Source organism: Amblyraja radiata, chromosome 18 (assembly GCF_010909765.2).
Source record: "Amblyraja radiata isolate CabotCenter1 chromosome 18, sAmbRad1.1.pri, whole genome shotgun sequence".
Classification (NCBI taxonomy): Eukaryota; Metazoa; Chordata; class Chondrichthyes; order Rajiformes; family Rajidae; genus Amblyraja; species Amblyraja radiata.
Genome location: NC_045973.1, coordinates 33626338 through 33641300, shown reverse-complemented (window position 1 = coordinate 33641300; position 14963 = coordinate 33626338).

Sequence of the window (14963 nt, the reverse complement as noted above, 5' to 3'; positions counted from 1 at the left end):
GCTGAACACTCCCCTGTGTGCCTGGGTCCTGGACTTTCTCACCGCCAGGCCCCAGGTGGTCAAGATGGGGAGACATACCTGCAACCCCCTTCCCCCAGGGTTGCGCCCTTCGCCCCCTACTGTACTCCTTGTACACACATAACTGTGTGGCCTGGTTCAGCTCCAACTCCATCATCAAGTTTGCTGATAACACTGTGGTGGTGGGCCTGATCTCCAATAACGATGAGAAGGCCTACTGGGAGGAGGTGGCTGATCTGGCTCTCTGGTGTCATGACAACAGCCTCCTCTTGAATGTCACAAAAACTAAAGGGCCTGTCCCACTATATGAGGTAATTCACGAATTCTCCCGAGTTTTTCCCCCGATTCAAACTCGCAGAATGTTCGTAACGAGTCCGTAGGAGTTCGTAGATATATTGTAGCGGCTCGTTACGCTAGCCGTAGGTACTCAGGGCATCAGGTAAGTCGGGACATTTTTTCATCCCGATGAAAAATGTCCACGAGTAAAAAAATAGTCGGGATGACTCGTAAAGTGGGACAGGCCCCTAAGGAGCTGATTGTGGACTTTAGAAGGGCTCAACATCCGAGGACGTACACACCACTGGAGATAAATGTGGATAGGGTGAGTAGCTTTAAATACCTGGGAGTCCACATCACAGAGGATCTGACATGGACAACACACACTGCCGCACTGGTAAGTAAGGCAAGGCAGCGCCTTTAACATCTCAGGCAGCTGAGGAAATTCCGAGTCTCTATGAGGATCCTTCAGTGCTTCTACTCTGGGGCTGTAGAAAGCATCTTGTCCGGCAACATCTCAATCTGGTTTGGGAACAGCTCTGCCAAGGACAGGAAGGCTCTGCAGAGAGCAATGCGTTCGGCCGAACGCACAATGGGAACTACACTCACACCCCTGTACCAGTGAGTGCAGACCCAGAGCCAACAACATAATGAGGGACCCCTATCACCCCAGCAACGGACTGTTCCAGCTGCTACGGTCAGGCAAACGCCTCCGCTGTCATGCTGTGGAAACAGAGAGGATGAGACGGAGTTTCTTCCCACAGGCCATCAGGACTGTAAACTCTTATCTCACCAGGGACTAATTTACTGTTGGGTTGTGTCTTTTTTTAAATTTATTTTCCTAAAGTGTAAATACTGGTTCTGTTCTATTCTGTTCTGTTGTTCTGTTGTTTTTACACAATCCGCAGGCATTGCCACTTTCATTTCACTGCACATCTTGTATGTGTATGTGACTAATAAAGATGACTTGACAGAGATGCTGCCTGTCCCGCTGAGTTACTCTAGCATTTTGCGTCTATCTTCAGGAATATGCACGCCCAGGAATTTGAAGTTTTGACTCTCCACTGCCATCCCGTCTATAAAGGCAGAGTTGCGGATCCTCAATCTTCCTCTTCCAAAGTCAACAATCAGTTCCTTGATTTTACTGATGTTGAAATCAAGGTTGTTGTTTTGGCACATCAACCTTGCACTAGATTGATACCCACTTTTAATTAAAAAAATATATTTAAAAATAAGTTTTCTCCCTGTAAGAACTGCAAGAAAAATTGCAGATGCATTATCAACCACCACATAGTCACAGATTTGAGTTAACAAAAACCTTAAATTTGCAACAGAGGGGAACAATAGACAATCCCTTCTCAAATGTTGTTGCCTTCGCACCTGCTACATGATTCTGATTCTAAACATTAGACCAACCACTGATCCAATTCCTTTTAAGATTGGGTTGATGTAGACTGCATTATTGCTCCGCCCTTTATCTTGATTTTGTTGCAACATTGCACTTGCTCGCCATAACACACAACACATGAAATGCTGATGCAGAGTCTCAACCCGAACATTGATTAACTCCTTTTCCTCCACAGATGCTGCCTGACCTGCTGAGTTCCTCCAGTGTTTTTTTTAAACTCATTACAGCATTAGCAGTCTCTTCTGCTTCCAAACACAGATTGTTTTCAAATCTGAGCCACCTCACAACAAATGCAAATGGTTGAATGATGAAATTCACAGTTACATTAGTGGAAAAGAGTGCTTGAAACTGAAACTGGCTCTTTCATTGTATATCAGGTGACTCTGTCCTCTGGTACACTTTGTGGACCAATGGAGAGAAAAATAAATTTTGTCTTTAGTCCTTTTACACTGTCATTGGTGATGTTAAAATAACTGAACAATCTCCCCTTATAACTCCTTGTGAATCTGTTTCTGCACCCCACACATTTCCCAGTTTCAGTGACTATCAATCAGTAGCAAGATTCGTGGAATCAAATGGTTTAGAAGATGGTCCCTTGGTTGGAAGTACCCCTGGCAGCCAATAAAAGACTTGACAGGCAGGGGTGCAATGCTGCCGGAGCTCACCGGAATGCTGCTCCGGCACCTTTGTTAAAAAAAAAAGCTAAAATAAGCCGTGAAACTTTAACTAGCAGGGAATTTAACAGCGGCCGCATAGTAAATAAAGGGGATTTTATGTAAGCGTAGTTGGGGTAGATAAGCTCATAATTTATGTAATGATTCAACCTTCTATAACTTCTTATATATCTAAAAACAAAACACGATTTGTATTGGTCTACTAATTATGTAATACCCGATGTGTGAGGATATTGTATCGACAGGTACACTTCCTGTCCAAACATTTCTGCGAAAGAAACGGTGTGAGACAGAGTTGCCAATCTACCGCCTTTGATAGTAATATTCTGCAATATTCGTGGCTTTAGCAATAGTTCATTTGATGTTCTTTTTTCATACTTGATTACTTGGTTGCATTGGTTCCAATTTAGGTGGCTAAAATGCAAAAGAAACGTATTTGCTTTATTTCAGTAAATTCTGTTACTTTTATAACTGCAGCTCAACAACACTGCTAAGCGTTGCGGGCCATATTGTCTGCTCTGACTCAGTCGCATTAGTGATGGGCCTGTCCAACTTACGCAACCTTTTCGGCGACTGCCGGCACCCGTCATAGGTCATTGTAGGTCGCCGAAGATTTTCAACATGTTGAAAATCCAGCGGCGACCAGAACAAGGTAAGACTCTTTGGGCGACTATTCACGACCATACAGGCTTCACCCCGCGACATGTCGCTGGGTTGTCGCCTGTATGGTCATGAGTAGTCTCCTCATTAGCCCAAAGAGTCGTAGCGTCTTTCTGGTTTCCGCTGGATTTTCAACATGTTACAAATTTTCGGCGACCTGCAACGACCTATGATGGGTGCCGGCAGTCGCCGAACAAATCATGTAAGTGGGGCAGGCACATAAGGCCACATCTGTGGTAATCCATGCCACTCCGTAGATTACTCTCTAATACTAAAGTTAATTTTTCTCACTAACAACGCTGTGGCTTCTATGCAAACAACGTTAACTTCTTTCTTTCATAAACAAGCTGAGGAGTGTAGCAAGAATAACGTACAAGAGACTGATAATAATAAAAGTGACAAAAGCTGTGTTCCAGTTTGTGTAATAAGTATGTACCCGCTAGTATGGTACCGATAGTCCTGCTATAGCTTGTGTTTCCATAATACCCCTTAGAAACATAAGTCACCAGCTTCACAGCAGGAGGCCTATTTTAGAGTGGTTTTAAATCTTTGGATTGACATTTGTACAACCATACTCGATGAAACAATGTGGCACTGCGCGGTGCAACGGAGCAGAAGCAGAGGACATCAACATGTTGCCTTGCCATGACAATCCCTGCAACTTTCACCCTGTGCTGTCGCCAGGTCAAAATGTAAACAAAATTAAAACTCTTGAATTTAAAAAAAAATTTAAGATGGTGCCTTTAATGTAGTGTGGCCACGGTGTGGTCCACTATCTTCACTTATACTTAGTATGATTATGCCTAATGTATAGTAGGATTGTCACTGAACTGTAAGCAAATATAGAATTTCACTGTACTTGGGTAACGTGACAATAAAGGGCCATTGAACCATTTTTAGTTTGCAGTAACAAAATAAACTAGCTACTAAAAACAATTTTGTTTTTGAAAATCCTGCAGGAAATATAACGGTTATTGCGAATCTGAAACTCTCAGGCCTTCAACCCTTTCTCCCAGTGAATCAATGGTTTTTACTGTGAGGATTTCTTTAACATAAGGTTTCTTAGGAATACAACTACCGTGTCACAGCAGAGATCTGTACTTTTTTGTTACACAGCAGCAGATCAGTCCCCACCAGTACTTCAGCTCAGTATTGTACGTCACATCTGTACTCTCCAGTGCCGTGCCTGTGTTTAATCATTGAGCGAAGACCCGTGATCCCACCCGTACTCTCAAGAGGCAGTAAAAGATCTCTTGTTGCTATTTTGAAGAACAGAGGTTTCCCAATATTCTCCCCAATACTGATGCCTCATATTTCTATGCATAAGAGCTCGATATGTGCAAAATGACGGCCACATTTCTGACATTACAACAGTGACTACATTTCAAAAGCACTTCATTGGCTGTAACGTGCTGTGCAACATTATGAAGGAATGTGAAAGGTATATATTCCACCAGCTCCTTCGTACTTGAGACTCACCCAGGGCAGATAGATGAACATTGCTTTAGTTAGCCTTCTTTAACTGTAAGCTGGCCTTGTCCTCTGTTGTCCTGGCAATTCTCTGGCTTGAATCCCTGGCTCTACCTAAAAAAAATCATAGAACTTGTGAAGAAACCCAAGGCCCAAAGAAGAATTAACTTTGTCAAAAGAACAACTTGAGCTGGATTGCAGGTATAACATTTTTTTAAATTTTCTATCTCACATACTCTACATATTCTACCCTTCCAAATATATTCTCTGAAATGGTGTAGTGGGTCATCTCCATGGTTGCAAATACGTTTTTGGGAGACTTCTTACAAATTTGGCAAGGACTGCATTTGCTTACCAATGATTGGAGAAAACTATTCAAATTGAGCCAGTAAATAAATCTTCTTGCAATAGCTATCGTACTAACTGAAAACTGAATGTCCAGGTTCAGGAACAGCTTCTTCCCTACAGCCATCAGGCTATTAAACACAACAACAAATAAGCTCTGCAACAGACTATTATTATTATTGCACTTTGGCGGGTTAAGAAGGTTTCAAAATCAGTTTTATTGACGAAGAGGTGAAAACAACAGTACTTGAACAATAGCCAACAAAAACTATCTAACCACAACGGTGGTCGAAGATCGGATGGGCGTCAACCAGAAAGCGCACAAACACACAACCCCTCCTCACAGTCACATGACCGAAGTAACCAACCACAGGGTTTGACTATCCACGGGCACCAGCAGGTGCCGCTACAGGCCCCCCCCCCCCAGAACCCGAGGAACGGAACTGAGCGGGGACACAATGGGACGACCGGAACGCATGGTCCGTGAAGGCAGGGCGGGCTTAACATGAGGGGCCGGCAAAACAAAACCGGGGGCAGGTGAAGGAGCAGAAGTAACGGTGGTGGAGGAAACGGGCGTACTCAGTATGGGCGGAACAGCGGGCAGCCGACCTCTACGTCGTGGTGCAGCAACGACCACCGGGATGTCCACATCCACTTAGGCAGGTTTAAGACGGCAAACGGAGACGAACTCCTCCCGGCCTCCCATGTCCACTCACAGCACCCGGAAAGGCCCTTCATAGACCCACTGCAATGGCGAGCGGTGAGCGCTTCTACGACTGAAAACATAGGCACACTGTTGTAACACCTCGGGCACATGCACCGCGGACGAACTGTGCTTGGAAGTGGGAACAGGGGCCAATGTGCGCACCCGTTGAAGGCCGGCCAGCAACACGGGGGCTGATGCGACCAGCATCAGCCCCCGTGAAATCCCCAGGCACCCGCAGGGCCAAGCCAGACACGAGCTCGGCGGAGGAAGTGGCCAAATTCTCCTTAGGCGCGGTGCGGATACCAAGGAGGACCCAGGGCAGTTGGTCCACCCAGTTCAGACTCTGACTTAAGGTGCCGATGGAACCTTTCGACCAGCCCATTAGCCTGCGAGTGGTAGGCGGTCGTGTGGTGCAACCGGGCACCGTAGAGCTGGGCCAGGGCCAAAACGGAGGGAATGATGGGGCGGGACAAGGCATCGACAATGACGTTAAGCTTCCCGGCTACGTGTCGGATATCAGTCGTGAATTCCAAGACGTAGGCAAGGTGTTGCCGGGCGGACCATGGATCAGCGATCTTAGCGAGGGCAAAGGGGCTTGTGGTCCGTGAACACAGTGAATGCGCGGCCCTCGAGAAAATACCTGAAATGCCTGACGGCCAGGTACAGCGCCATAAGCTCGTGGTCGAAAGCACTGTAGTTGTATTCTGGAACCCGCAGCTGCCAGCTGAAAAAAGCCAACGGCTGCCAGCGGCTGTCAACGAGCTGCTCCAGAATTGCACCAACGGTGAGCGCAGTAGGGGCGGAAGAATGCGGGTGTACCAGCATGTTGGCGTTGGCCAAGGCCACCTTGGCACCCTAGAAAGCCACGTCTGTCTCTGCAGACCACACGAGATCCCGCGGCTTACCTGCCAGGCACCGGAACAGGGGGCGGATGATGGCAGCGGAGGAAATCAGCTCCCAAGAGCGGCTGAGCGACATCCGCCACGATAAACGTTCACTGTACGGGCGTGAGTCGAAAGTGAGCGCAAGGGTTCGCGTACCGTACGTTCGGATGATGCTCCTGTTAACGGCCAAGAGAACGGGGCCCCGTTTACCAGCATGAGTGTCACGGCGGTCGGGGGAAGGATGCTGACGATTACACCGGAGTCCACCAGGAAATGTAGCAATGTTATAAAATTTTGAGATTTAAAAAATCAAGTCTGCAATTTTTAGTTAGTTAGTGTTTTTGTTTCTGGAGTTCTAGACTTTTTTATGTGGGGGGGTGGGGGGGGGGGGGAAGGGGGAAACTACCTTTCAGGGTCCCTACCTGGTCGGAGAGGCAGCTTTTCTCCGGGCTGCAGTTTCGACCCGTCCTTGCGGCCTACCAGCGGGCCTGGAGCGGCGTTTCCTGTCGGGGACCGCCCAGAACCACGGCTTCGGCAGCGGCACAGCGCTGGAGCGTTATCGTGGAGCGGGCGATGCCTTGCCTGGGTCGCCGCGCTGAAGCTCCGGTGAGCTGAGACCGCCGGGAACAACATCGCGGAGCTGCGGGTCTGAGGAGCGGCCAGCTGCGGGCGGCGACGCCGAACTGTACACCGGGAGCCTGGGATCTCGCGACGAGATCGCCAGTAGTGGAGCTCCAACTGGCGCGGCCTTGTTGGCTTTGGAAGCCGCGGCCTCCAGTACGGAAGCGGCCGTTCCAGGTGTCCCAAGCCGCTGTGAGGATTCTCCCGACGCCGGAGCACCCTCACCCGGCGAGAACGGCCAGGAACATCGGGCCTCCGTAGAGGCAACTGTGGAGGCCTCAATTGGCTCGACTATGGGTGAACTGGGGTTGGGGACTGGACTTTGTGCCTTCCCTCATGGTGGGAGCCATTGTGGGGGGATGTTCTTTATGTTTAAATCTCTTATTAATGTTATGTCTGTATTCTTTCTTTATGTGCTGCATTGGCAAGAAGCATTTCACTACACCTAGGTGTATGTGACCAATAAATAACCTTTGAACCTTTGAACCTTTGAAATGTTCAGTTATTATAGATTGAAGCATTCTGAAACAAATATGATACATCTTACTTGGGTGACCTGAAATTAAAGCATATGATTAGTTAATTACCTAATTGTAGTTAATTACAAAATTGACCATTGTGACGGAAATAGTAATAAACACCCAGACTGCCTTGAAAATTCAAAAATGTGATATTTAGATCAGAACTTTAATATTATTGTATTATATGCTGTACATCTGTAACAGATAGGTAAATAATTTACAATTTCTAGCAATAGACCAAGTCTTTATGGAGAAGATCAGTTGCTTGCTGGTACATTGGCATATCATAATAAGTAGCATCATCATACTCCTCAGATTGTAACCAATAAGTAACTCTGTACACCTTGTTTTTCCTCAACTTTTCAATGTTGGCATTGTAAACTACAAGTTTTTGCTCTTCAAACCACACATGACATGCCTTTCTGCCCACTACTTTCCCATTAAGAATGTCCTGTCGATTCAATTTCTTAAGAAAAGGATATTTGTTTTAAATAGCCTAAGTATCCAAATAACAAACTAATCCCATTCACACAAGAATTCACAATATAACATGATTTTTAAATCTCACTGTCATGAATTTATATGCCAGATGGAAGGAATTTAATGTTTAATTCCCATAAATGAATCTAGAAACATCCACTCAATACAATTTAAAAAAAAATTTTGTTGCACAATACAAGGGACTAAAACTGATATTTAGTCTAAAAATATTGACTATGGGTAGACAATAACACAAAATATAGATGATTTAGATGCTCTTATGACATGATTGTCCAAAAAAAAGAGCATTAAAATCATCGAGAGTGGGTTTTTCGGAAACGCGATTGATTGGAACGTTGCATTTGCGGTGAATTTGAACCCCATATCGGCAGGAAAAACACTGCCGATTCATATGGGGCCCAAATCACATTTTCGCAAATGAAAATTAGATTAAAGCCATCTCAAGAAACAAGTTTATATGTGAAATAAACAACTTACATTATGTTTTGTCCCCTTCATGCGATCTGTCCCGTTGTAGGCATTGAGAGCGTAAGAAGTCACTTTTTATTTTAATGTATTTAGTGAATTGTCGCGCGATTAAATAAATTAAAAAATCGGGAACGGAAGTCCAATCGATTGTTTTTCAGCAGCTTAGCAGCCCGAGGAAAGATGCCTCCGATAAACAGGAGAAAACGGCATTTTAATCCCGCCCCCCCCCCCCCTCCCTCAAAGGCGCCAAAGTCGAGCACACGGCTAGTGGCAGAACTGCAGCGCCGCTGAAGGTAAGTTTTGTAACATCGCTAGGAAATGGCAGCCTGAATGGCGGACGACCTCTATGTCGCAGTCGTAGCTGTCCACATCCACGTGGGCAGGTTTAAGATGTGCGGCCGCGGACATAGAGCCGGTTGTTTGTGCCGATCGCGATCGCCTCTACAGACGATCGGCCGAGGCATTTCCCTGAAACGTACAGGGTGGGCAGCAGCGTCGCGCCGTAGCGGAAGTGATAGTAACACCAATGGTGCCTACCGCGAGTCCCAGGACGCTGCTGTGGATCAGCGCTGGAAAACGTGGGCAGGGCCTCATCACGGGCCTGCTGAGGCGGAAAACATGCTGATGCGGATACGCAGTTAATGGCGCCGCCATCTTGATGCTTGGTCATCCAGAGCTCGTCGGCCCGTTTGTCGAGCTGCTGAGGATCTGAGAAATCCGCGCCGGCGAGCATGAGGCGGACATCGTCGGGCATCTGCCTATGCCAACTTTGATACCAAATTAAACTAACCCCATCTGCCTGCACATAATACATATCTCTCGATTTACTCCATGTTTATGTGCCCATCTAAATGCCTCTTAAATGCTTTGCTCTCTGTAACTTGTGTTTGAAATATTTTCGTATCTTTATTCATAATTTATCTGTAAAAATCTATTTAATCTGAGGCAAGCAGTGACTGTATCAGTGTGATGTGGGGTGATGCTTTACCTACAGGCTGTGTGAATGTACCGTTAAGGCAAAGATTCATCTCCGAGGAAAACTGAGTACAGGGTTGGCCCTGTGAAGGAACAGCGAGCTAACGAGAGGGCTGTCAGATCAGATCAGCCCAGGTTGCCGAGTGGTCGAAGGGCGGATTTCAATGGGTCGTTATTAAACTGTTCCGTCTGGTCTCTCTCTCTCCCAGATCCCCCACCCCAACGGTCGACAAAGTCTGACTGAGAAAATGCTCCCACTCATATTACAGGTTGACTCCGCATTTGCCCACTCACTGGGGCGGACGATGCCTCCTTTAAAGAGAGCGAGAACAGGTGTCGTCAGCTGGGGAGCTGCGACCCACTCCTGAGTGAAGCCTCTAGTTTGGCTGCGGTTCAAATAGCTGCAAATTCTCATAATTATCACCGCCCGGTCACCCGGACGGTGCTCCCAACTCTGTGTCCTGACAGACTGGAACCAATTCCAGAGGTTGAAGCGACAGCATTTTTATTGAAGCCAACCCACTTCAAAGGTTTAAGCAGCCTGTTTGAATCCTATATGAACTTTCCAACCTACCCCCACACAGCACATTCTCCTCGTTTCCTTCAATACAGGAAGGTTGTTTAGATAGGAATGTAAGGACTGTCTCAAATTGGTTGACCACACAACTTGTAATTCGTGTAAATCAATATCGAATTTGAATGGCTGTGACTCAGGCTAATGCCACGGATTTGATAATTGACAGGTTCGTTCCAGGCATTCTTGTGTTTTCAAGGCTGGTGCTGTAGTGAGTCAATAATTTAAATAGATACAATTGTGGATTTGTGTAGCCTGCAGTACACCGTGGCCTACTGCTGACATGTTTCACGGATACATTTATTTATAAATGTCATTGAAATGAATATGCAGGTCTGTACACACCCTGTAGCTCAGCTGGCGAGAATGTTTATCTCGAATGACCCATGACCTGGGCATGTGCAGTTGTAATAATGAACTCGCTTATTGGAAAGTTTTGACAGTGCAATTCCTCATTGAGGTGCTTCAGTAAAACCTAACTTTATCATCGTCTAACAAACAAAAAATAAAATTTTCAATTAAGATTAATTTTAATCTCAATACTCACTCTATTTAAATAATGTATTGAGGGCAACTTGTATTGCTGCAACAGCTGTAACCTGATATTCACCTGACCTTGGGTTAGGCCCAAAATTACAAGTTCAATAATTGTGAATTATATCTGGTTGTGTCTTCTCTCAACTTAGTACTTAAATATACTAACTTTATGAAATTAATGAAGATGCCACAAAATTACAAAAATGAATACTGCAGCACATCAGTGCCACCTGCTGGCACAGAAATTGTACCTTAGAACATAGAACTGTTTTGTGCACAAATAAATTCATGATATCTGTGTCAATCATGATTCCATTTTAAACTACACATCTGCCTGTATGTGATATTTGTTCCATAAATCCCTGCCTGTTCATGTGTCTGTTTATCATCTTCCACCATTCTTCTTGGCAGCGTGTTCCAGGCACCAACAAACTGTGAAAAAATCTTGTCTAATAAATCTCTGTAAAACTTTCCCCCTCTCATCTTATTTCTATGTCCACTAACATTTCGTATTTCTACCAGACTCTGACCATTTACCCTATGGGTGGCAGTGTGAGCTGCGAGGTGGATGCTATGAGGCTGCAGACTTGAATAGGTTGGGTGAGTGGGCAGATGCATGGCAGGTGTAGTATAATGTGGATAAATGTGAGGTTATCCACTTTGGTGGCAAGAACAAGAAGGCAGATTATTATCTGAATGGTGTCAGATTAGGAAAAGGGGAGGTACGAGACCTGGGTTGTCCTTGCACATCAGTCACTGAAAGTAAGTATGCAGGTAGAGCAGGCAGCGAAGAAAGCAAATGGCATGTTGACCTTCATAGCAAGAGGATTTGAGTATAGGAGCAAAGAGGTCCTATTACAGTTGTACAAGGTCAGTCACTGCAATGGAATTTAACTTAACTAAATGCATTTTGGGAAGTTAAACCTATATTTGAGTTATGGCAGTGCACTCAGGAGTGTGATTAAAGAGAGAGACCTTGGTGTACAAGTACATGGTTCAAAGTGGCAACATGGGTTGACAGGGTGGTGAGGAAGGCATATGACAAGCTTACCTTCATTGACTCAGGGATTGAGTACAAGAGTCAGGACGTCATTGTGCAGTTGTACAAAATGTCAATTAGGCCACATGGTATATTATTGGCAATTCTTGTTGCTGCGCTGTAGGAAGGATGTGATTAAGATGAAGAAGGCGCTGAAAATATTGGTTGAAAGGCTTGAGTGAGGAGGAGAGATTGGATAGTCTGGATCTGTTTTCCCTGAAGTGAAGGCGACTCAGAGGTGTCATGGAAGGGGTATGTAAAATGATGAGAGGCAAAGATAGGATAGGTGACCAGTGTCTTGTTTTAACCAGGGCAGGTTCAATCTCAGTATTGAATATGCCTCTGAACATCTATAACCCTCTGAGGCAAAGACTTACAAAGATTCATTGCCCTCTGAGGAAAGAAACATCACCACATTTAGTCGTAAACACCTACCTAATCCCTAAACTTCGATCTCATCACACTCCCCCCCCCCCCACCTACCTCCCACCCCCCCCCACCTACCTCCCACCCCCATCCCTCAAACCCTGGTTCCACTCTTCACTCAAGGGAAATAGCCATTCTACATCTGCTGGTGTTTAAATTTGTGAGCATCAAATTTGATAAATATTCAGTGATAAAACACAAAATACAAGGGAACTCATCTGGTCAGACAACATCTGTGGAGAAGACACAAGGAACTGCATATACTGGAATATGGAGCAAAACACAAAGTGCTGAAGGAACTCAGTGGGTCAGGCAGCTTCTGCGAAGGGAATGCGCAGATAACGTTTCAGGTCTACACCCCTCTTCAGACTGATTGTAGTAACAATTCATCAACTACAGCATTCTGGTTATCAGCAATATTTCCAAGCAGAACAAAACATTAGGATCTTTTTAGATAGTTAAACATAAGAATGTTTGGACTGGTGCAATCCATAATGATATGAAATTGCCAAGTTTCAATTTTTCTCACATTTGCTTCAGTTTTAATTTTGGTTCATAATATATGCTGACCTATCAGTGTATTGTTAAAATAATGCTGTATTGCAGAAAGTACGTTCTTCCCTACAAGACCTGAAGCCTCGTATGCCTAGTTGACAGGACTTAAAAAGTTAGCTTGAAAAAAAGTGTGGTTTTCGTTGTGCACCAGCAGACATTATTCCATAAGCACTAATAAGAACAGGATAAGTGATTATTCACTCATTTTCCATCCTCCATTTTATTGTTATCCCTCTTCACCCCTCCTCCCACTCCCCCGTTTTCCCTTCCACCAATCTCCCGCCTTCTGGCTTTACATTTCTCTCCTCTCCTCTTCTTATCTGACGCTTTATCTCTTCACCTCTAGTCCTTGTCATTTACTCCACCCATTAGCTGTCTCACCGCGACCACTATCAGAATGAAGAAGGGTCCCAACCAGAAACCCTGTGTGTCCATTTCCTCCACAGATATTGCCTGACCCGTTGAGTTCTTTCAGCACTTTGTGTTATGCACCATGGTACACTCCATAGCATTTACTGATGCGCCACAGTAAATTGTCAATGCTTTTCTGACCATACTTCTCAAATCTGTGACCTTTAAATCAGCTAGAAGGACAAGAAACAGGAACATGAGAAGATCTGCAATCTTCCCTCCAGGTCATACACCATCCTGAATTGAAATTTAATCACCATTCCTTCAATTGTCATTGGGCCAGAATACAGGAACTCATATTTCAGCTCTGTGGGAGATTCTTCATGCTGTAGTTCAAGAAGGTAGATTGCTACCATCCTTTTGAGGTAATTACAGGAGGCCATTAAATTCTGGCCTTGCAGGAAAAAAAAACATTGGACTGCTCCAAATTGAAAGTGACAATGTGTTTAGAATTACAGGAAATGCCCTATTGTGAACATATTTCCATCAGATTTTGGTATACTATTTAGCCTGGACTGCATCAAATCCCAGATCCGAGGCTTGAAAGAACATTGCGTATTACACAGTCCCGAATATTTGTAGAATTCAATCCACCTCTTAATTTAAAATTGATTAATTTAAATTACTTGATGATTCAATTATGTAAGAACTAAATTCCCAATTTGTTGTGTTTGTTGTATCGTGGTTCAAATTGCATCATTTGATTTTTTTTTTTAAAGCAAAAATATATTAACTCTGACTGATCTGTAATGAGCTATACATGGTTTTCCAAGAATCTACAAAAAATAACAGAAAGTAAGCTACAGGATTTGTACATTTTTGATTGACGAGTCAGAGGAGCAAAGTGCCTCGGGCCTAATTTTAAATTTCCAGATGAGGTATAGAGTGCTAAAGAAGCATCTTCAAACAGATCACCGAATGGAAGAATGGAAGCTGGACCAGAGTGTGGCAGAAAGCCTGCTAAGGGGAGCAGGTCCTCTGGTGGCAGAAGCCCAGATTACCTTTGTGGCCTCTGAAGTGAATATTTCTTATTAATTTAATGCATGAAGATATCAGCAGAAAACATGGCATTTAATACCCATCTTCAATTGTCCCTTGAATTGATAGGTTGTTCAGAGCTAGCAATGTTTATGAGCCCAAAGTCATACATTAGCCAAAACAAGTAAAGAAAGCAGATTTCACTCCTTAATGGATACTACGGGTTAAGTAAACAGCATGTTTTCTTCTGCAATTGTATTAAACTTCCAGCTACATAATTTATATTGCACAATTTGTCCTCAGGCATATACTGTATGCTTAATAGATGATATTATAGTGGTTGCATGTATCATTCTGCATCTGAAGCTCTGCCCCATTGAATAGAATCCAGTCTTGGAGTGAAGGTCAACATGTAGCCACAACTATATTGTGTGGTTGGCAACTACGAATGGATTTCTATCACCATATATTTAACCATATGCTATGTATTAGTATTGTTGTAAACGTGTAATGGTTGGAGGAGAGGGTGTCATCTATTTTTAATTAAACACGGAAGTTCCCAATCCATGTATGTCTCAACTGCAGTCTTTGTGATTAACTCAGAAACTCACGAGTTTGGACGACAATGGATTAAGGATTTCTTCTAAAAAGAAAATTAATGGAATTCATGACCAATTTCATTGTATAATTAGATAACCTGCAGGGTTTACTTAAAAAGCATAATCCATGCTTTATTAATAATCTACAGTGGGTGTTTTATTAATAACCTAAACAGGCTGGATACAGGGGGCTGTTTTCTTGGCCAGGATGGTATAGAACCAGGGTTTGCAGTCTCAGGAGATGGAACATGCTATTTAGGAATGAGGTGACTTCCCTCAGTAGGTAGTGAACGTTAAATTCCCCACCACAGAAGGCT